The sequence below is a fragment of the Thunnus maccoyii genome, chromosome 8 (genome assembly GCF_910596095.1).
Source record: "Thunnus maccoyii chromosome 8, fThuMac1.1, whole genome shotgun sequence".
Classification (NCBI taxonomy): Eukaryota; Metazoa; Chordata; class Actinopteri; order Scombriformes; family Scombridae; genus Thunnus; species Thunnus maccoyii.
In genome coordinates, this window is record NC_056540.1 from 14,301,645 (window position 1) to 14,325,136 (window position 23,492).

At 39.6% G+C, this 23,492-nt stretch overlaps 2 long non-coding RNA genes across 2 annotated transcripts; both read left to right on the plus strand.

Annotated features, from left to right (window-relative positions):
* The first annotated feature begins 1,047 nt into the window (after positions 1-1,047).
* Positions 1,048-1,709, plus strand: LOC121901389. Its single transcript, XR_006097275.1, has 3 exons — positions 1,048-1,129; positions 1,261-1,287; positions 1,624-1,709. It is a non-coding gene; the product is annotated as an uncharacterized LOC121901389 (long non-coding RNA).
* A 20,015-nt stretch (positions 1,710-21,724) lies between these two features.
* LOC121901291 lies at positions 21,725-22,568 on the plus strand. Its single transcript, XR_006097229.1, has 3 exons — positions 21,725-21,770; positions 22,133-22,159; positions 22,480-22,568. It is a non-coding gene; the product is annotated as an uncharacterized LOC121901291 (long non-coding RNA).
* The last annotated feature ends 924 nt before the right edge of the window (positions 22,569-23,492 follow it).

Sequence of the window (23,492 nt, forward strand, 5' to 3'; positions counted from 1 at the left end):
ATGATATTAGAAACTGTCATAATGCTTGTGAATACATTTAGTTACTGCATAGACAAACCTAAATTTTACATTTATATAATCATTTAAGTATCTTGAATGCAACTGTTCACATCAAGAGTTTCTTCATTTTCAAATAGTTTTGGTTATCCTAAAAATAAGGTGCAATACATCCATTTTTGTCCCTTACAGACACTGAGAGCCAGGTAAATGGGGATATAACATGAATGTAATTTTTTGGTCTGGGGATGAAAGACACAGTGAAATGAAGAATACGTCCAGTGTCAATAACAATCCAGTTGTCTCTCTCTCTCTCTCTCTCTGTTAATTATTCATCTTATCTCTTGATACATACTGTATAGATGTCAAACATAATTATTAAATGTTTTGATATTGAATTCCGTCTCATTTCCTTTCCTGTAAAGTGTAAAAATATTTTTTTGATGACTCATCTTGAGCTCAAGAGTGCGCACATAAATGTATGCAATCAGATGTGATTTGGGGTGACTAGCTAACCTCACCCATTAACCCAACATACAAATGCAGACCACTGCATCTGATAACCTATGACCACTTTTGAGTGATCCAATCACATCTGTGGGATTAGATTTGAATCTGTAAAGTAACTAAACCCAGAGGCAGAATACATGAGTGGGGCTCAACCCCCCTCCCCGCTATTTACCAGTTGAAATGTCAGATAAATAACATAATAAACCCTGACTTTGTCATATATAATACAATATCTGTCTCTCTTCCAAGGAGCAACACTTGTCTATGAAATGTTTCTGCAGTGTTATATAGTGTGACTACTTCCTATTGACACTTACATCATACAACTTGGCAAGGCAACAAAAGACTGGTCAAAACAATTGGTCATGGGAAGGATTTAATACAATATACAGTATATATATGCTACCAAGTAACACACACAGTCACCCTAATGCACCTTTCTTCACTTTTGTACACAAAAGTGTACAAAAGGGGTAGAGCAGGGGTAGGCAAAGCTAATTTTCTACAGAATAAACCTTGTGAATTTTATCAGCCAGTAAAGTTTCACTTCTTTTTTTCTTCTGTTGAAAACGAGCTTTGCCTACCCCTGCTGGGGTGCGTAAAAGGTTGCGGACCAAGACTGGTAAGTCACAACTATTTTGAACTAATATTCCCTCTTTTCAAAACAGTATGGTGTTTTATATAATCCTACTATATATTTTTGTTTCATTTCATTTCTTTTTATCATTAATCTAATCTCATTGTTCTCTCTAGTGTCCACACCTCCTTCCAACCATGCAGGTAACTGGAGATCTGCCCCTTATATTATAACAAATTATATCCAAACAAAACAGTTTTCAAAGGTAAAATGATTGATGAAACAGAGTTATTGTAGTTATAGTTACGGAAATAACTATAACTGTTAATATTTAAGTAATTTCTTATGAATACGTTGTTTGTTAACCAACAAGAGATTTATAACAGTCTAGAAAACCAGTAGGCCAGTTAAATACCAGTAGGTGACTTCTGAGATCACATCACTAATTCTGTGCTGCAGTTTTTCAGTAGCATTTTAATAACTTTAGTTATATGTGCACTTTGTAATAGATGGTGATATATTCATTTTTCCTCACTAAGCTGGACAGATGCAGACAACAAGATCCAGACAGACTTGAGAGAGAAGAGATGTCTTCAACCAGTTCCACCGAGCCACAGCTCTTCTCACCCCAAAGGTAAAGAGATGAAACATTGTACAATTATGTCAACTAGGGGTAACAAACACATAATGTCAGCAATGCAGGAACACAAGACTGAATGTACAATAATTGTAAAAAGCCATTTGACAGGTGTGCTATAACCCTGTATCACCAGTAGGGTGCACTGAAGCACCACTGCTGCTTAGCTCAGCAAAAATGGACAATTTAATACTGTTAAAGCAGCAATAAGGTTCAGCCCATCAGTGAATTTGAATTCTTTGTGGGCTTATTATCAATAATATTAAAATGTGAACACTATCAAACACACACAAAGCAATATTTAAACAAAAAGTTTACATATGACACACATTCCAGTAGGAAACAGCAGCTAGTAGCAGTGACAATGCTGACACACACCACACAAAGTCAGCTTCACAGGTAGTGAAATCACACAGGGAGTGTACATATTCACACCAAATGAACCAAATACAATTTGAAAACACATTTTCAATCAAATTACTACGAGACACAATAAGAATAAACATTTTTATTTTATAGTTATTTCATAATATATAATTATGTTATGTTATGTAAAACATGTTTTAATAGCCTTTCTTCTCTGTATAATTGTTATGGGAGTGGCACCCCTCATTGATCAGCCGCCACTGGAGAACTTCTTGATCTTTGCCTTCACCGTCATTAAAAAATCCAGAATCTATGCAAATGTTTTTCATTTAAAAGTTTCACTGTTGGACACAAGATGTTTCCTACTTCAATAAAAAGTCCATCCTCAGTGTTTGTTTACTGGAGGCTTCAAGTTTCCGAGTCACATTTGTGTAGGTTGCATACTGGATCACAACTGGTTCCAAACTAGTTATGATGTCACAAATCATGTACGTAGATACATACCTTAAACTCAGATTTAAGGTGAGCACAGAAAAACTTTCCTCCTTCAGCAGATGAATGTGAAAACAGCCTTCTAGTGTCAAACTCTGCACAAACATCATTCTGCACAGTGAAGCTCAAACATCTGAAGGAACAAGAAGAAAAACACATTTTTGAGTGTTAAACTTTAAGATTTCAGCAGCACAAGGTGAAACATACCCAGAAAAACACTTCACATAATAGAGATCACACATTTCTCACGTAACTATCATCTCCAATGCACAAAGAAAATAAAATAAGTTTAGGAAACATTGTGAATGAGACCATTTATGTTGTTGGGGATATTATTTTCATGACAGATTAGTTTGTGTCTAAAAGGGTTTGTCGCAGTTCCGAACAGGCACACTTGAAGGCTGAGTGAAAAATCCTAACAAGGAAGGAGATAAGAGAAAAAGTTGTATAAAGAACATCAAAAGAGAGTTTGAGAGAGCTTGTTCCTTTCTTAAAAGAGCAGGTTTATCACTGTGTGTAAGCTCTGCATATTGCAGAGTCGCCTACGTATGTCTGCAGCCGTCACTTTAACAGCTCGTATTCCATGTCTGGTAGAGGACCCAAGCTTGAGGAAGACACACCATCACCACCACCCCTATGGGAGGGGGGTGAGAGGGGGATTTAATTTATATATATATATATAACTTTGAATATTTGAAAGCTTATTTCCATCCAACTTTGTAAAACATCTTGCAGATCTCTATATAAAATGGCCAGGTGGACCCTTCAGCTCTGCTCCTTTGTGCAGGACAAAGCTTCCCATATCTGCTGTTTCAGTCTTTGTAGCAGTGGAGGGACGAAGATACTGTAAGTATTAAACAGAAAATGTGTCTGCCTCTGGAGGATTCAGCACACTGCATACATGTACTGTAGTAGCTCATATTGGTTTTTTGCCTTGAAAGAGATACATTGAATAGATTAGATGATTTTTACAAGCACAGTTTCATGTTGTGATGGCCGCACCCGCAGCCACACAACTGATTTAAAAGTCAGTAAACCTTCAACACTCACACTAGTTTTTCTATAGCTTACATTTGTAGTTCATTTTGTCCTAATTCAGTTTACTTTATGTTACGCACATCAGCAACCAATAAACTACATGACACATAGTTTTGTTTCATACATCATACTTATACTTTATTTAGTAGTTCTGACAGTACATTAGTTCTATTTTGTACATTTGTACGGTCAACACTTTAGTTTGTCTTTAGTTTATTTGTCTTAAGTTGTTCTAATTTGTATTTTTGAGTTACCAGTGCAGAGGGTGCCACTGCTGGAGTACATCTTGCCTGGCCTCAGCAAAAGATGTACTGTTCTTCTTCTTCTTTGTGTTTATTGGCGGATTGGACAACAATGCTCTCCATAAAGCAGAGCTGTTAAATACAGGAAGTGGCCATTCAGATTCTACCAAATGTCTGCCACATCATAGGGGGGGATATAATTCTTAGTTTGAATGTTTTGTTTGTTTCTTTAGAATATATTAGGTTTCTGTATTTTTATTTTGGTAAATATTTAAGTAAGTTAACCTCTTGAGAAATTGTCCTGTTTTTTCTCATTTGTAGTTCAGTTGGTATTGTGTTGTTTGTGTGTTACCCCTTTTGTTTCCAAATGATCTGATCAGTCATCATATATGTTGGCATAGCTTGAGTTTAGTTGACCTCTCCCAGCTCCCAACTTCTGTTACACATATTTTGTGAATTGATTTCTTCTTTGGGTAAATAAAACCATCCTTTTTGAAAAACTACCTGTGACTCCTCGTGCCTGCCAGCTCGGCAGGCATGGTAAACAATCCAACACAGTCAAATTCAACAACTGTGCTACATTTTTTTTGTGAACCTGTCGATGTTTGACTCACTTTTTGTTGACACCGTCAGAGAGGTGCTGATTCAATCCTATATCTAATTTTATTTAATATAATTGCTCTTGTCCTAGAATTCATTATAACGAGTAGTTTTATAATGTTTTGTTCACCCCAATATCCAAAAAGGGGAGAAAAATATTAGAAATGTCTTTCAGTAAGATGTAATCCAACAGCAATCAACCATTGACAGTAAATTGGCTGTTTACAGCTATACAGCTTTATGTTTGTAGGGAATCTTTCTACTGAACAATTTAATAACATAATGTTCAGTATATCATTTTATCTGTGAATTAAAGTTTAACCTTTTTCCTTATTCAGGGTAGAGGACCAGCAGCAGGAGGATCTTGCCTTGGGCCTTGTGAAACCAACATTTGATTTTAATTTTCCATTAAATCCAATTTCAAATTCAAAAGTTATTAACTTGTCTAATCTGAATCTAAATTATAACAAATTCCTACATTTACATGCAATTGCTAATCCTGGTGAAAATGGTCTAGCAACGTATGAATACAAAGACAAAATGATATTTGAGAAACAGAAGAGAGGAAGTAAAATGCGACACATTCTCACAACCCAGATCACTGGAACTGGATTTCATTTTACCGATATTCAAGATTGGTGGGTTGCAAATTGTTTACCAAATTACAGCCCCACTGAATTCATTACTGTAAATGTAAGACAGGTTTCCCCTATACAAACAAGTATTCAGTGGTTAAAAGACAGATGGGAAAAACAAACAAACAATGATGACAAAACTGAACTTTTTTGTCACGTAATGAAATCCTCTTCAGAATTAAGTATTGATTCATTACATGTAGGAGAATGGTGGAGGTCTTTCCAAAAACATTATCTTAAGACACATAAAGAATGTGAAAAACAATATGGATTTACTGTTGTTTTAATGAAAAATGGTGAATATATGATTTCCGAAAAGGTTCATCCACATTATCAGAGGAAGAAGAGCAGTAAATTTACAGAACACACTGAAGTAATTTTAATTCAACAACTTAATGAGTTTCTACAGAACTTTGGATCTCAAGTGAAACGTATTTTCATTTATACTCTCAACAGTTCATGTTTAAAGAGAGAGAAAAAATGTATTGTCCCTTGTATGTTTCAGCTTTTAGAGAGCGCCCACCAATGGCAACTTAAATATGGAATTATTACTGTTGTGGGGTTCACAAAGTTTTGGGGACCATGTGGTTCAAATTATTTTAAAGATCTCTCGTATTCTATGATCTCACATCCCAGCAGTGTTTTTTATCCATATATTGAAAAATGCAAAGCAACCCCTTTTAAACTGGAATGGAAGCATTGTAGGGAAAAAAATCTAAACAGTAATATCTACAAGACACTTTCATATGTTAACAGAAATAAAAATGAACTATTAAATAATATTAAATCAGCTCTGTGTGACCTGATGAAACTGGCAGAAAGTTTTGCTCTGAGAGAAGAACATTCAGAACGTGGGAATGAAATGATTTCTAAGTTCACATTTCACCCACAAGTCCAAGATACAATTTGTGAAACTTTGACCAAGAATTGGCACGAAATGGTCAACAACAGCTCAATGACACCTATAAGAGAACAAATAACTGCAGATTTAAACCCTGCAGTAGTTAAATGTTTTGGAAAAGACCTTAAGTTATGTTTGGGGAACAACAATCCATTAAAGCTTCTTCAATTGGTTAAAAACACTTGATTTTGGTCATATATATGTGTGTATTATATGTATATATATGCATATATATGTGACTTTACATTTGTGGTCTTTCTAGTATGAAATATTAGATGGTTGTGAGAATGTGTTGAATTATTAAAGCCTATTTGTTTGTTTTTTTTGTTTTTTTAATTTAATTAAAATTAAAAAATTTAAAATTACCTTTCAAAATTGTAATATTAACTTTGGGTACCAATTGTAATTAGACCACTAACTTACTTACTTTTGTACCTCAAGTATGTCTTTTGTCTGGATATTTGTTGTCTGCTCTGTCCTGAGCTCTTGGCATAAAAATATTTACAGTACAGTCAGTGTCTGTGTGCTTTGTTCCCTCATCAACAAAATATATGTAAACATGTAAACATACGCGGTGGCTTTTGGTTCTAAAACCATTTTAAAAGTCTCACCATTACCATCATCACATGTCCTAGCAGTGATTTTCATTCATGTATTGAAAAAGGCAAAGGCATTCATTTCAAATTGGATCATAACAATTTGGGAGACATTTTTAAGAATAGTGACATCTACAGTTCACCGTCATATGTTAAAGAGTGTGAAGAAAACGTGAGGCAGAAAGTTCATTTGGTCTGTGTAAGGATCATTTGGAGGACAACAGAACATTGATTCTTTCATATTTCTGCCATATGTAAGCGAAGTATGTAAAATATAACAGGAGTAGAATGAAATGGTGACTCATCAGAGATGATATGACAGAAGAATTAAAGTAGTTTATCTTTTCAGAGAATGATTGAAGTTGTTTCTGGAGAAAAGCTGATGGATGTAATTATGAGATAATTTGATGAACTTACAAACTACTGAAAATGTTGAGTATGCAACACTAAATGATCATGAAAATGTGCTGAATTAATAATATAATTCAGAATTTTCTGAATTCAATATGGCAAAGTTACATGTAAATTTGAGTCTCATTGTCTCCTTCCTGTTAACCTATAAAAATAGAATAATACTAAAGATCACATCTGTGTCAGATGTCTTATAATTTTATATACTACACATGCAGGAAGTACAAACTCCGTCCCTGCCTACAGTGAATGTGCACATATTACATTCATGGTTTAATTGCAGATGAACACAGCAAAGGGTTCAGCTGGAAAAACCTGACTGACAGGTTTTTATCTGCTGCAATCATCAAAGAAAATAAATGATTGTGTGTGCATGGTGTACCTGAGTTTTGCATCTTGTATGTGTGCGTATGTTCTTTCTCCAGGTTTCAATAACACAGAGGACGTCAAAGCCTCATAGCATGTGAAAGTTACTCAACATCTTTGCTCTGATCCACAGTTTTCAGTCGAGTCTCCACTCCAGAGGACTCACTCTGTACCTACAGTATAAAACATCTTTCTATCCTGGGAGAGGAGTCCCTCCTCTGTTGCTCTTCCTGACATTTCTCACAAACTTTTTTTCCATAGACGAGTTTTTCCTTATCTAAACCGAGAGTGGTAAAATTGTTTAAACTTGACTTGTTTGCTTTGTTCCTTCAGTAACAACTTAATTTCATCCACTAAACGCACAGTGGTATGATATACTGAGTATCCTGTAATATCAAAAAGACTGGTGTGTCAGCTGCCTGTGGTTAAACCATTGAAGTTTTATTGTGTTCTTTAGGTCTAAGTGAACACTTACGACAAGTTTTCTTTTTTTTTGTTTTCTGAAGTAAATGAAGGCTTACCACTCCTACTGTGTTAGCAGGTGAGGACCAAGAGAATAAAAAAAATCACCATAAAACACACAAAAGTGTGTGGTTAAAATCTAGTTCTGAGTGAAAATGTAAAACTGGGCAAAAGACATCAAACCAATCTCACACTTCACCACTTTGTCAGTCATGGAAGGAGACAATAAGTGATCGACTCTGGCCAAATCACACAATGCTGAAACATAATTATTTCTTTTTCCTTCATTAGTAGTTTTATTACCAATGTATGGCCTTGTCACCAGTATACATATTATTCAAACAAACAATATAGCAATGACCTTCCATGTTTATAATACTGATTTTAAACACCAGAGAAAATAATCAACCATAAACCTAAGATGACATGAACACAAGATGATAAATGCAGTTGTATCTAAACTAGATGCCATTTCAGTTATGTACCGTCTTCTTTTTACTATTGTGCAAACATCTTAAAAAAGAGGCTGGTTTTCAACTTAGTGGGATCATCGCTATCAACACCCCGACCACTGACGGATAAGGACTGTCCTTCCAAGAAAAATGACAGATAGTTCAACCAACTTGGAGAAAGAATGTTCTTCTGTGGATTTATTATTTAGGCCATCTCAGGTGCTTCTTCATGTAATCCCAGATTGACTCCATGATGTTGAGATCAGGGTCATTGTCATGTCATGAATAAATTTAGGACCTATCAGTTACTGCCAGGTTGCTGACATCTTGAAATGATGTTTGACAAACTTTTTACCTTTTTACATAGCGTGACTCTTTGCACTGCTTTATTTTATCTCTCTCAGTATATTAATACTTAACACACATTGGTGCCACATCCTTTAAACGTGACAACCAGCATTCCAGCAGGTACATAATGAAACTTGGGAAGGGAGGAACTTGATACCAAGCATAGATACATATATGCAGGTAACGTAACACACAAAACTAATATTCCTTACCGAGTCCACATTAATTCTTAAAGAAGTTCCACAAAACAATTCAACAAGAGAAGACAAGAATTATCTCCACAATCACCACAGAAAGAACTGAAAACTTGTAAATCTTATTGTTATGACTGGCTCGCAGGCCACAACAAAGGAGGGAGACGCACACCCAAACTCAGCGATAATAAACTGAAGTTTATTAAAGTAAATAACAATAATTGCAATGGGGTGTGGAAATCAGTATCAGTGGTGGTTGAAAGTGTGTGGATGGGTCGTATAATGTAAGGTGCGTGTTATCAGTGCAAAACAAAACCAAAAAGGCAACGCAAAAAACAACCACAGCGTGGTGAGTGGAGAAGTGATCAGAGTGAGAGGAATCAGTGCAGGCAGGTTTAAATGCTTTCTGGGGCACTGGCCAGGTGTTTCCAGTTAGTATTCGAATGACATCGGCTCCACCCATCCAAGGACCTGCAAACACACAGACACAAACCACAGGACCAAAGGCAACAGGCTCCGGGGCCGTCACACCCCCCCATAAAGTCAGGGTCCCAGAGGGAACCCTGGCACCAAAACAAGTGATTCTCTCATATAACTAATGTTTACTAAATAAAACAACAAAGTATAAACTACAATACAGTGTGTGGATATATATATATATATATATATATATATATATATATATATATATATATATATATATATATATATATATATATATATATATATATATATATTGTAGCGTCCGCCAGGACGTGTTCAAATAACAGGCAACTGATCGGCACTGTACCGTTTATTTAGCTGAACAGGATGGGTTACTGTTGGCCGTAACCACGCCAAAAAAACAACAACAATAATGTAACTCGAACTCACAGAACTGTAGCTGCTGTCACTCGCGCCTCTCGCTCTCTCACTCACTCTCCTCCTCGCGCACGCGCACACACACACTCACATCCCTGCCCCTCCCCTACTCACGCCCTCTTAACATGTGGCTACCAACAAACGCTTAACAGTACAAGAACATTAACAGGGTCGCTACAATATATATATATATGTATATGTATATGTATATACATACATACACACACACACACACACACACACACACATATACATATACACATATACACATACATAATACCAAATAAAGTAACACCTCACCGTTTGTTCCCTCCCGTGATTCCCCCCTCTCGATCCTCAGCAACTGGATCCTGGAAGCTGATTAAAAGGAAAGAACGAGAAAACAAGATGATGGAACCAAATAGAGCAAAATAACCACATTAAAAAAAAGACATCATTCACAGGGAGCCCGAGACAATGCGTCTGCCACCACATTGTCCTGCCCCTTGATATGACGAATATCTAACTCATAGAACTGGAGCATCAGAGCCCAGCGAATCAGCCTCTCAGAATGTTAAAGGATTGTGATCTGTAAAGACCATAACAGGGACAGAGCTAACATACACACTGAAATGCTGCAAAGCCAAAAGCAAGGCTAGTGTTTCCTTTTCAATGACTGAGTAATTCAGTTGATGTTTATTAAATTTCCTTGAAAAAAAAAGAAACTGGCTTATCCACTCCTAAGTCATCAGGCTGTAACAGCACGGCCCCTGCACCCACAAAACTTGTATCTACCTCCAGTTTGAATGGTTTCTCCCACTGTGGAGCAGCCAAAAACAGGAGCGTTACAGATGAGGGCTTTAACACTTTCAAAAGCCTTCTGACACTGTGTGAGGACCACACATATTTGGCCTTAGCTTTTAACATGTCAGTGAGAGGCGCAACAACAGAAGAAAAGTTCCTACAAAAGCAACGATAATAACCAACTAATCCCAAAAAACGCATGAGCTCCTTCTTAGTTGTGTGTGGAGCAGAGTCATCAATAGCCTGCACTTTCGCATGCACGGGACACACTCTGCCTTGCCCCACCACACGACCCAAATAAGAGACTGTGGCCTTCGCAAACTCGCACTTGGCAAGATTAACAGTCAGATGTGCATGAGCCAAGCGGTCAAACAACCTCTCAATGCGGTCAAGATGGGCATCCCAGTCATCAGAATAGATGACCACATCATCAAGATACACCGAGCAACCTTCCAGATCTCCAACAACCCTGTTCATCAAGCGTTGAAAGGTTGCTGGCGCATTCCGCAAACCAAAAGGCATCACATTATAAGAGTACAACCCCGTGGGTGTAATAAACGCAGCAATCTCACGTGCTCTTTCAGACAACGGAACCTGCCAGTAGCCCTTCAGAAGGTCAAACTTGCTAACAAACTTAGCCAAGCCGACTTGATCAATACAGTCTTCCATACGGGGAAGTGGAAAAGAGTCTGGTTTTGTGACATTACTAACTTTACGAAAGTCTGAACAAAACATAGGAGTATTATCAGACTTTGGCACAAGCAAACAAGGTGATGCCCAGCTAGAACAAGATGGCTCTGCAATACCACTATCAAGCATGTATTTGACCTCTGCATCCAGATATCTGGATCTGCACAGGCAGAGCCGGCCGCACGCCAACCGTCACCTCACCCTGAAACAGATCAGAGAACATCATCAATTTATGGAGAGGTACACGTAGAATTTTTAAGCCCATTCCAAGCACCGGAATGAAAGAACCCATGTAGGTGTCATCTGAAAATGGTAAAGTTGATGCTAAAATGAATTAATCAAAAGCACCAGTGTCACGCAATATCTTACATGCACTTTCTCATCACTCCCTACCAGAGAGACAAAACCTTCAGTGATGAAAGGCAAGTACGATTCCAGCTCCGGACTAGACACCTGTGGTTTCAACTCACCACTTGCAAGCTCAGAAACCTGCTCAGAGACAGGTGCAACAAACATTGCTGGCTTGGGGTTAACACTAGCACTAGCCTGCTTAGTCCTAGATTTTAAAGCGTAGCAGTCTCTCCTCCAGTGCCCTCGTTTATGACAATAATTGCAAATTTTGTCAGACTCAAGAGCACCACGTTCATGTCTCTGTTCCAGCGCAACCAGTCTCACTGGACGAGCAAACCACGCACCCTCGGCCGAGGAATTTTCCCTGTGTCCACCGCCACCCTGAGCAACAGGACACTCCCCACCGTGCGTCAAAACATAGTCATCCGCCAAAGCAGCGGCCTCAGTTGCTGTCTTAACTGCCCGCTCACTAATATAAGTGGCGATGCGCTCCGGTACAGAGTTCTTAAACTGCTCCAGAATAATTAAGTCACGCAGAGCCTCATGAGAGTCAACCTAAGCAGCAGCACACCAACGATCAAAGTGAGTAGAGATATCACGAGCAAACTCCAAATGCGACTTGTCACCCCTTTTCCAACTCCTGAATCGTTGGCGATAAGCCTCAGGTACCAGCTCATATGCCTTGAGAACAACAGACTCCACTAAATCATATTTCAAACAATCACTGCTAGTCAATGATGAATAAGCCTCCTGAGCCCTGCCGGTTAACACATAATGTAACATTAAAAGTGCGAGTGGAATCAGGCCAGCCCCGCGCATCAGCCAGCCGCTCATACATCGCTAAGAACGTTTCTGGGTCTCTCTCATTAAACCTGGGAACCAGCCTCAACTCACTTAAATCATCCACGGACCTCCCCTGGGTCCCACTTGAAACGGAGGAACCATCAGTAAGCAGAACATCAGCCGCAACTTTCCCCTCTCTAATCAAAGTCAGTTTTAGTTTTTGCAGCTCAAGCTTTGCCTGTTCAGTTTCTTGTCTCATCTTCTCCAATGACAACACCTTTTCCATCTCCATACCCCGGCGCATCTTTTCTACTGCAACTTCCTTCTCTTTCTCGAGCTGCATGTGTGGTAGTTAAGAATTTGAAAATAATTAGATTTTTCAGAAACATGATTTTATTTCTTTTCAGAGTTATGCAATTATATGTCTTATATATTCTATTTCCTTAATATATAATTTTAATGTTATTTCGGTTATGTTGCTAAGGTTATTGCTGTGGAGAATATCCAGCCAGAATGTAAACCGTACAAATAGGTAATGTGTGTTCTTTTTCTGGGTTGATTGTGCGTCGATCTATTGGTAATGCCTCATGACTCCAGTAGGGGGAATCGCGCTCTCTGCCTCACTCCATACAAACGAGTGAAAACGAGAGAAGTGTGCGGGTTTCTTCACCCCTCTTCCCTTACTATTTTCCCTGTTTTAAGGTAATTACCGTACTTGAGCACTATAAACTTAGCGACACACATTGTTGATACTTATTTCGTCATTGTTGTTCATTGCGAGGGAAAGAGGTGAATTATGTACTTTTATATTGTTAAAGAGTTTCTGGCTAACTCATTCACCATGTAAGCTAGCTACTGCTATTGTCACAATGTAGCATCCGACTGTTCCGCCATTTTCTGCATTTAAGTTTGTCTGTAAGGTTTAAAAACATTATTTTATTATGGTAAAAGGTCATTTCATGTGTTAGGTAAAATATGAAAGTTAAAAAGGTAAATGTATTTCATTTAAGTTACAGTTTATGTTGGTTAAAAATATAATTTACATTATTTTGAAAAAACAGAGGATAACTTAGTTGTGGAAACTGTGGTCCTGAGACTGAGTGTATTCCGACTGAGAAAATATGTGAATTTGGTTGTACTGTACATAATTAAGACTCAATACAAACAGGTGAAAACGAGAGAAGTGTGCGGGTTTCTTCATCCCTCTTCCCTCACTATTTTCCCTGTTTTAAGGGCACAACATTTGGAGGCACCGCTGGGATGTTTGGCTGGAGGACCATCCCTAACCTGTAAGAGAAATCCTCTTGTCGATCATCCCTCCAAACTACCCAGGCATCAGAAAGGAGCTCAGCAAAACAGCAGAGGTGGTTTTCAGACCAATATTGGTGGTTTGTGTCCTGAAGTGAGCAACGTGACCACTAGGGAGCAGCGAAAACCAATCAAGCTTGATAAACCCTCATTTGACTGTTTATGCCAACTCCTCTGATAAAATGGAATCTGAATTAGAGAAACTGCAGCTGGAGATTAAAGGAGCACTATATAAACTGACTGTAGAGCAGCTGATTAAAGTATGTGATGCACTTCAAATCTCAGGACCAGGAAAAGAGCATGTGACTGGTAAGACACGCAGTCAGTTAGTCTCACATGTCATAAGGTACCTCGAATGGGAAGAGTTAGCCAACCTAGAGGAAGAAGGTATGTCTGAACTCCTTAATGCTCAGACAAAATAAAAATGGACAAAGAATATATTGCAAGTGAACTTCTAAATCAAATTGAGGAACAGGAAAGCCTCCAGAAGGAGGTAGAGGTATTAAGGCTGTCATTACGTGAAAAAGAGAGTGCAATGCATGATCTGATGAAAAATAGCATGAATTTACCTTTGAGTTCTAGCACCCCAGTAAAGAACATGGCTTCAGCACTGCCAAATGGCTCTATATGGCGCAAAGATTTTAAGATATCTGGCCAAATAGGGGAGCCCGGACAAAAAGATAGACTCACCTTTTCCAGTCTAGCTAGGCAAATTGAAAATGGGCTCAGCAAAGGCTACCCAGACTCAGAGATCACTGATGCTGTAATCCGTGCCATCACACCAGGCCTGCAGTTAAGGAGTTACCTTGAAGGAAAAGAAAACCTCACATTGCCTGCTCTTAGGAGAATCCTCAGGTCCCATTACCAGGAAAGAAGTGCCACAAAGTTATATATACAACTCACCTATGAGGTCCAGAGTAGTAAAGAAAACCCCCCAAATTTCCTGATAAGGGCAATGGACCTGAGACAGAAAATTCTGTTTGCTTATCAGGAAGTTGAATCAAGTCTCAAATATGACACGGCACTAGTCCAGAGTCTTTTCATGCATACTGTCCTGACTGGTCTGCAGAATGATAATATTAAAAGTGACCTGCAGCCTTACCTCCTGCAAACAAATACATCAGATGAGCTACTGCTGGAGAAGGTGAACATTGCACATGCCAATGAAAAGGAGAGACAGGACAAAAAGAAACAATCAGCCCCATCACAAGTGACTCATGTAAACACTGTCCAGCACAGTGAATCCCCAGTGGAAAAGTACCACCCAGCAAAGTACAGCCACTCTACCCCCGGACCTCCTCTCAGAAATGAAAGAAATGCATTCTGACATGGTGCTGCTGAAAGATCTGAGAGCTGAAGTTTCCCAGATTAGAGAAACCATTCAAAAATCAGCACCTGCAACCCCACAGCCCTCCTCTAAGGCTGAACAAAACTGTATGCAGTTTTACCACCAGCAGGAGTACCGACCAGCACTTGGACCTGGACATGTGAGGGAAAAAGCACAGTTCCAGCAAAGATTTGCACCACAGCGATATTACCCAGCACCACGCCCCCGCCCTAGGTGTTTTGCTTGTATCCAGGCAGGTGAGGACTACTGTCAACACTGCTTTAGGTGCAGAAGTAGTGAGCATTTTCATGCAGGATGTAAAGCACAGAGACTGACAAAACCAGCTGGAGAGAGCCCTTTAAACTAAGAGGGGTTGCTCCCGCAGGACATGGGGCAACCTGCAGTACAGATAAGTCCCCCTGTTGTGCTAGCTGTGAAGAAGAGAAAGAAAGAAAGGAACTAAAATGTTGTTCTGTTTGTAAAACAACACTGTACTGTTCAAAAGAATGCCAAGAGACCCACTGGCAGGCTCACAAAAGAAACTGTAAGCCATACACATGTTCAGGCATTAAGAAACAGGAAACACAGTCATGTGAGAAGTCCAAGTGTAGAAAAATTTGCGAACCAGTGAAAACACCAACTGTAAGGGAGTTAGTAGGAAAGAAATGTCATCAGGTGTTTTCTGCACAAACAGAGAATTCAGGCACTTTGGGACACAGGTTCACAAATTTGTGCTATAGATGAGGTCTGGAAAGAGAGCCACTTACCTGATGCAAAACTAAGGGATGTAGCAGAGCTAATTGATCCACTTGACCCTTTGCACATTGAAGCAGCCAATGGAACAGAAATGCCATACATTGGTTGGCTTGAGGTAAGCTTTAAATTTACTGCTAATGATGAAGAGTTACTGATACCCATGCTAGTGCTAAAAGGTGTCAGTGAAGGCAGGCATGACCCCAAAAATAGTTGTCAGTATGCAAAATCCTACCAGCCATGACCTCACATTGTCAGGAAGGACTGCTATTGGAACAATGCAGTCTGTTAGATAAGTATATCCTGCCAACATATTCAAATCAGACTGCCTATCTACTGCCTCAGTCCACAAAGTCCAGGCTAAGAGTTCAAGTGAGGACACATGAACAATGAACATTTCACTAAAAGATAATGAACCAGTGTTGAGGACATATCTGTCTGTTCCAAAGCCCTTGTACCGGGAGATGAAAGACTACTTACAGGATCTGATAGCGCAGGGGTGGGTGGAAAAATCCACTGCGTCCTTTTCCTCCCCAGTAGTCTGTGTGAGAAAAAAAGACGGTACCCTGCGCTTATGTATCGACTACAGGGAGCTCAACAGGAAAACTCACCCAGATCGCCACCCCATCCCCAGAGTGCAGGACATTATGGACAATCTGGGTGGAAACACCCTCTTTTCACTGCTGGACCAGGGTAAGGCATACCAACAGGGGTTCATGGGTAAGGACAGTAAACATCTAACAGCCTTCGTGACCCCCTGGGGCCTATGTGAATGGGTACGAATCCCATTTGGACTCATGAACGCGCCTGCAGTATTTCAGCGCTGCATGGAAGAGTGCTTGTAGGGATTAAGGGACAAAATATGTGTGCCTTACCTTGACGATGTCCTAGTGTTTAGCAGAACATTTGAGGATCATGTTAATGACGTCAGGACGGTCCTGCGACGGCTGAGGGAGCATGAAATAAAACTAAAACCCAGGAAGTGTGACCTCTTTAAAGCGGAAGTACGGTACCTTGGCAGGATTGTGTCTGCAGAGGGAAACAGGATAGATCCAGCCGATAATGCTGCTGCAGTGATGGTTCTGAAAAACAAACAGCCAGGTACTGTTGGTGAGTTAAGAGCAGTGTTGGGACTGTTGAGTTATTACAGACAGTATATCAAGGATTTCTCACGGATCACCAGCCCTCTGTATGACCTGCTTAAAGGACCTGCAGAAACTGAAACTCTGCAAAACAAAAGGAGAAAGTGGCAAACAAAACGAAACAGCAGAGGAGTTCAATCGAGTACACCTATTCAGTGGACCGACATGCATCAGTCAGTATTAGAGCAGTTGATAGACTGTCTAGCTCAGCCTCCTGTTCTAGGCTTCCCAGAATTCTTGCAGCTGTTTATTCTGCATACTGATGCATCAAACCAGGGACTAGGTGCAGTATTGTATCAAAAGCAGAATGGAAACCTCCGTGTAATCGCTTATGGCTCTCGTACTTTAACTGCAGCCAAGAAGAATTACCATCTGCATTCAGGCAAGTTAGAGTTTCTAGCCCTCAAGTGGGCAATCACAGAAAAATTTTGTGATTACCTCTACTATGCACCATTCTTCACAGTCTATAGCGACAATAGTCCACTTACCTATGTACTGTCTACTGCCAAATTGAATGCAACAGGGTGCCGATGGGTTGCGGAATTGGCAGATTTCCATTTCACAATCAAATATCGCCCTGGTAAGAAAAACATTGACGCAGATAGTCTGTCTAGGATGCCTATAGATATGGAGAAGTTCATGAAAGAGTGCTCAGAGGAAATGTCATATGATGTGCTTGGAGCAACTTCACAGGCAGTGGAAAATCAGGATGAATCTAGTGTGTCATGGTCCATGGGTGTCTCGGTCAAGTGTGCAACCATAACTACAGACACATCCATCATCCCGCTGACAACAGGACAGATCAAACAGGACCAGAGGAGTGATCTGACTATTGGACCTGTGATTCAGTGTAAACTATCAGAGCAAAAGCCATCAGGTCCAGAACTGAAACAACTCAGCTCACAGATCACTTGTCTTCTGAGAGAATGGGACAAATTAGAGATGAGTGAGAATGGGGTCTTATACAGAAAAACAGCTCGCAGAAAACAGCTGGTCCTACCAGGAAAGCACAAAAGTACAGTGTTGAGGGAACTCCACGATGAAATGGGCCATCAAGGTGTAGATAGGACAACGTCACTGATACGGGACTGGTTCTACTGGCCCTATATGCAACGAGAGATAGAGGATTCTGTCATGAGAAGATGTGTGTGTCTTCAACACAAGAAGCCGTGCCGTGACACACAAGCACCACTGACTAACATTGTCACAATTCACCCGTTTGAGCTTGTCTCTGTTGATTTTCTCCACCTGACAAGTGCAAGGGTGGTTATGAATATATTCTTGTCATCATTGACCATTTTACACGCTTCGCCCAGGCGTACGCCACGACTTCCAAATCAGGCAAAACAGCTGCAGACAAAATCTTTAATGACTATGCTCTAAGATTTGGCTTCCCGACAAGAATACACCATGATCAGGGTGGCGAATTCGAAAATCAGCTGTTTGCACAACTGAAAAACTATTGTGGAGTTTCAGGGTCAAGAACTATTCCCTACCACCCCCAAGGGAATGGACAGGTGGAGCGGTTTAATCGAACACTACTCCAAATGTTAAAGACACTCACAGAAAGACAAAAGACCAACTGGAAAGACTCACTGAACAAACTTATCTATGCGTACAATTGTACTCAAAGTGAGGTGACTGGTTTCTCTCCTTTTTACTTGTTATATGGACGCTCTCCACGCTTGCCAGTTGACATGTTGTTTAACTTGACCCCAGAACAAGGAGACAGTAATCATCATCACTACATGGAAAAGTGGAAACGGCATGGAAGAGGCAGACCGGATCACAAGAGAGAATGCTCACAAAAGCGGCCACAAGGAGCAAAAGACCTGGTGATCGCGTTTTATTCAGGATCATGACACCTTGTGGTGGTCCAGGCAAGTTGAGAAACCACTGGGTCCATACAGTTGTCCGTCGAGTCAGTGAAGACATCCCTGTCTATGAACTCAGACCTGAGAAGGAAAAAGGGAGATCAAGGATATTACACTGCAATCTTCTCCTACCGTGTGACCATCTGCCACTCCAAATGTCTGTCCAGCCACGAGCAAAGAAAAGAACTGTAGAGACAACTGAGGAAGTGGAGCAGTCAGAGGAAGAGGAGGACGACGATGAATATTATCCAGTGCCACCTCAGCAGCCATTTCAGCCATGTCAACCTCAGATGTCAAATCCTGAGAGGACGGATAAACCTGCTGAACATATACAGTTGGGGGAAAACGCGTCATCTGAATCAGAGAGAGAACATGAAGTGATAAACCAACTGGAGCACTTACCGGACCAAGAGGACAGTTATGTTGAGGACCTACCTGTGGAAGAGGCTATCCCTTCACCTGTCCCAAGTGAGCACAACAGGACCAGTGAGCCGGGGCCTCAGCAGCCTAGACAGCACAGGCGACCTAAGGTCTTCACATATGATCGACTTGGCTCACCAGCTTGCTACAATCTGAGAACACTATCACATCATACAAACCTTGAGGTGTCATGGACACACACTGTGCAGCCATACTACTACCAGCAACCCTATGGACATGAGTGGTAGAAACATTGTGATCACACACAGCACAGATCACTGAACGGAGTAAATGCACATACATTACACTCTAGACAAAGCAAATGGACTGTTCAACACAGAATTGACATTCAAAGGGACTGTTGAACAATTGGTACACATTTAGACTGTGATTACAGCTCACCTTACACATCTAAAGAACATCACATGATTGCAGTTAATCATCTCACTCTCATGGACCTTTATCAAAGGAGAGTATAGTTGCTTTGGACATGCTGCAATAGCAGAACTATGTTACAAGCCAGCAATGGACTGTGTTAACTTGGACACTTTAGGCCCCACAGACCAAAAGAGAACACTGATGGACTCTGGGTATTAACCCATATGAAGGAATGTATGAAAAAAGTTCCAGCCTGTAAAAGAACACTTGTAGAGCATAAGGCAAGGTATAGCAAAAGTGATAGTATGTAATGTGGCAGTGAATGTTTATTGATGGTATGTAGTTTAATCTCTTATTTGCACTAAAGGTCAAATGTCAGGATGTTGGGGACAACATCTGTTTTGAGGGGGAGTATGTGGTAGTTTAGAATTTGAAAATAATTAGATTTTTCAGAAACATGATTTTATTTCTTTTCAGAGTTATGCAATTATATGTCTTATATATTCTATTTCATTAATATATAATTTTAATGTTATTTCGGTTATGTTGCTAAGGTTGTTACTGTGGAGAATATCCAGCCAGAATGTAAACCGTACAAATAGGTAATATGTGTTCTTTTTCTGGGTTGATTGTGCGTTGATCTATTGGTAATGCCTCATGACTCCAGTAGGGGGAATCGCGCTCTCTGCCTCACTCAATACAAACGAGTGAAAACGAGAGAAGTGTGCGGGTTTCTTCACCCCTCTTCCCTCACTATTTTCCCTGTTTGAAGGTGATTATCGTACTTAAGCACTATAAACTTAGCGACACACATTGTTGATACTTATTTCGTCATTGTTGTTCATTGCGAGGGAAAGAGGTGAATTTTGTACTTTTATATTGTTAAAGAGTTTCTGGCTAACTCATTCACCGTGTAAGCTAGCTACTGCTATTGTCACAATGTAGCATCCGACTGTTGACTTTGTCATTGTCTGTCACCCACATCAAAACTATAAAACTCAGCCATCTTAACCAGCTGATTCCTTGTGCACTGATCCAAAAACTTTTCAGAGGGCGCCTCCACAAACGCTCTCACAATCTCCTCCATAACTCACCAATATTCGCAACCAGAGAACAGGGGAATGCAACGTGTTAAAAACCCAGTAGTGCGCGCAGGAGGAATAGGCAGCCTCCAAACGGAGCTTCCCCGCTAGCTGACTGCCTAACAAAAAACTAGTTACATAACTCCCCCTAGTCTTCATGAGACCTGGCGGCGGGTATTTACGCACTCAAAGCCCGCTCGACCGACAGAGGCGACCAGAAAGCTGGCAACCCCGCCGAGCCACGGAAGTGCTCCCGAGCAAATTTAGGAAAAAGGGAAAAGGAAGCTCTAACCGCCGTACCCCAACACTACCAGCCCCCCTCGACGAAACCCAAAGGGGAGACGCCGCTTAATCCTACAAGGGGAACCACTCCTACAGGTAATGCACACACAGGTGAATTAACACTTACCTTCCTATGCCTCAGCGAATATCCACAGTTTAAAGCTAACAGTTTGCAGGACGAAAAACACTTCCCTTCAGTCACCAACCAGAAAAAATGCGTTGCCAACTCAACGCCTCAGGTGCGTCACTTTTGCATGAGAGCCCAGGCTTCCTGTTAAAGGCGTTTCCCCACGCGCAGCCAAACTAACCGGACCAACACGTACTCCCTGCAAACAAAGCGCTCAACTAAACGTAATAGAAGTTAACAAAGACTAATTCATTTAGAAAAAAAGAAGGAAAAAAAATCCACAAAAACTCCCGGCTTTCTGCTCAAACCACAAGACCAAAGGCAACAGGCTCCGGGGACGTCACACTTATCAACCATTAAGATTTCATTTTTCCCTGTTTTTTTTTTACCTTTTACCACAGCACGACTCTCTGCACTGCTTTATTTGATCTCCCTCAGTATATTAACAACAAAACACGTTGGTGCTCCACCCTTGAGACGTGACAACCAACATTCCAGCAGGTACGTAATGACACTTGGGAAGGGAGGGACTTGATACCAAGCACAGATACATATATGCAGGTAACGGCAACAGTAACAAAATATAACACCAACTAACATATCCTCCCTACCACCCCAACGACCAACCCAGCCAAGGCTAGGAAAACCTCGTAATCGACAGACAGAACTTGTAAATCTTATCAGCTATTAAGATTTCATTTTTTTCCCGTTTTTTTTCTTATTTCTGTAGATAACTAGCTTTTCCTAGCCTTGCTTGGGTGGGTTACCGTTCAGGACCAAATCTGGTAAGACAACTTAATTAATTCTTAAATTCTAATAAGCATCAACATAAATTTAAAGCAATACAACTGGTATTTATAAGGACTGGTTGAATGATATTCATTTAGTTTTTAAAAAGCTTGCTACATAGTTTGGTTCTTTCTGTAGTTAATAAAAGTTACTGAAATAGCATGTTGATATTTAAGTAATTTTACAACACATGTTGTTTGTTAACCAACAACAGATCTTTAACAATCTAAAACACCAGTAGGGAACCTGTTTTTCAATATGTTTTAGTGTTGTATATAATCCTGTCATATATTTTTGGTTAGTTTTGTTTTCATTTAATTTCTTTTTATTGTTTATCTAATGTAATTTTTCTCTCCAGCGTCGGCACCACCATCCAGCCATGCAGGTAAATGGAAATCTGCCCTTTATATTAAAACAAAGGTTGGATATCTAAACAAAATACAGTTTTTCAAAGTTAAAATAATTGCCAACACTGATGTGTTATAATGTTATATATTATGTTAATATTTAGGTAAAGTGATATCTCAATTGCATGTTGTTTGTCAACCAACAACAAGAGATCTTTAACAAGCCACATAAGACACCATTAGGTGACTATTGAGATCACATCAGTAATTTTGCACTGCAGCTTTTCAGCAGTGTTTAAATAATTTTGTTTTAATAAAATTTATGTTAGTGGTGATATATTATTTTTTCCTCACTAAGATGGACAGATGCAGACAACAAGTTCCAGACAGACTTGAGAGAGAAGAGATGTCTTCAACCAGTTCCATCGAGCTGCAGTTCTTCTCACCCCAAAGGTAAAGAGATGAAACAATATACAATCATGTCAACTAGTCCCATCAAACTGGGTTACCTTCACCTGTAAAGACAGGAAATAAATTATTACTACATGGTATTAAGCAAATTTATAATCTCTAATAATAACTGATTACTTAGAATAATGAGTTTGATAATATTAATAATAGTGCTTCATAATAGTCCATATTTATTAACACAGTTTAAGTATACCTCCCTAATCCTGGGGACTTTTGGAATATCTTTGGATTTGATTGATTCTATCAACTCAAATGATAACATTTTAGGAATAAAATAAAATCAACTTTAATTTTTACTTCAACTGACTTTAATAAATCTTACTTCAAGTTAATATTTAGATAACAATTAACTTTAATTTCCATCCAACTTTGTCAAAACCTCCTGCAGATCTCCAAATATAATTTTCAAAATCATCAAGCGGATCCTTCGACTGTGCTCCTTTGAGGCTGACAAAGATGCCCAAGTCCTCAGTGTCATTCTTAACGTCACATCCCCTTGCAGCGGAGGCACAAAAACACTGTAAGTATTAAACAGTAAATCTTGGATGGTCGATTAAAGTGGGCTTGGCTTATTACAACTAATCTAAAATTCTAGACATTTCACATTTCAAACTTTAAAAAATCAAAATAAATCACCCACAAGTCCTACGGAACTGTAATTTTTTCAGCACATCCACTGACTGGTGACAAAAGTTTGCCTCACTGCAACCTATGGTCAATTCAGAAGTCTGTCACTCTATATTTTTCAAAACATGCAAAATCAGTTAACATCTGTATCTCCACAAGTCTTCATTCATATGCTACCAAAATTGACACAAACATTCTCTAGATGGTAAATATCAAGTGTGTCAATTGGTTTTCAGCTCAGTCAAATGGTGAGTCTGCAGTGATATTCAATAT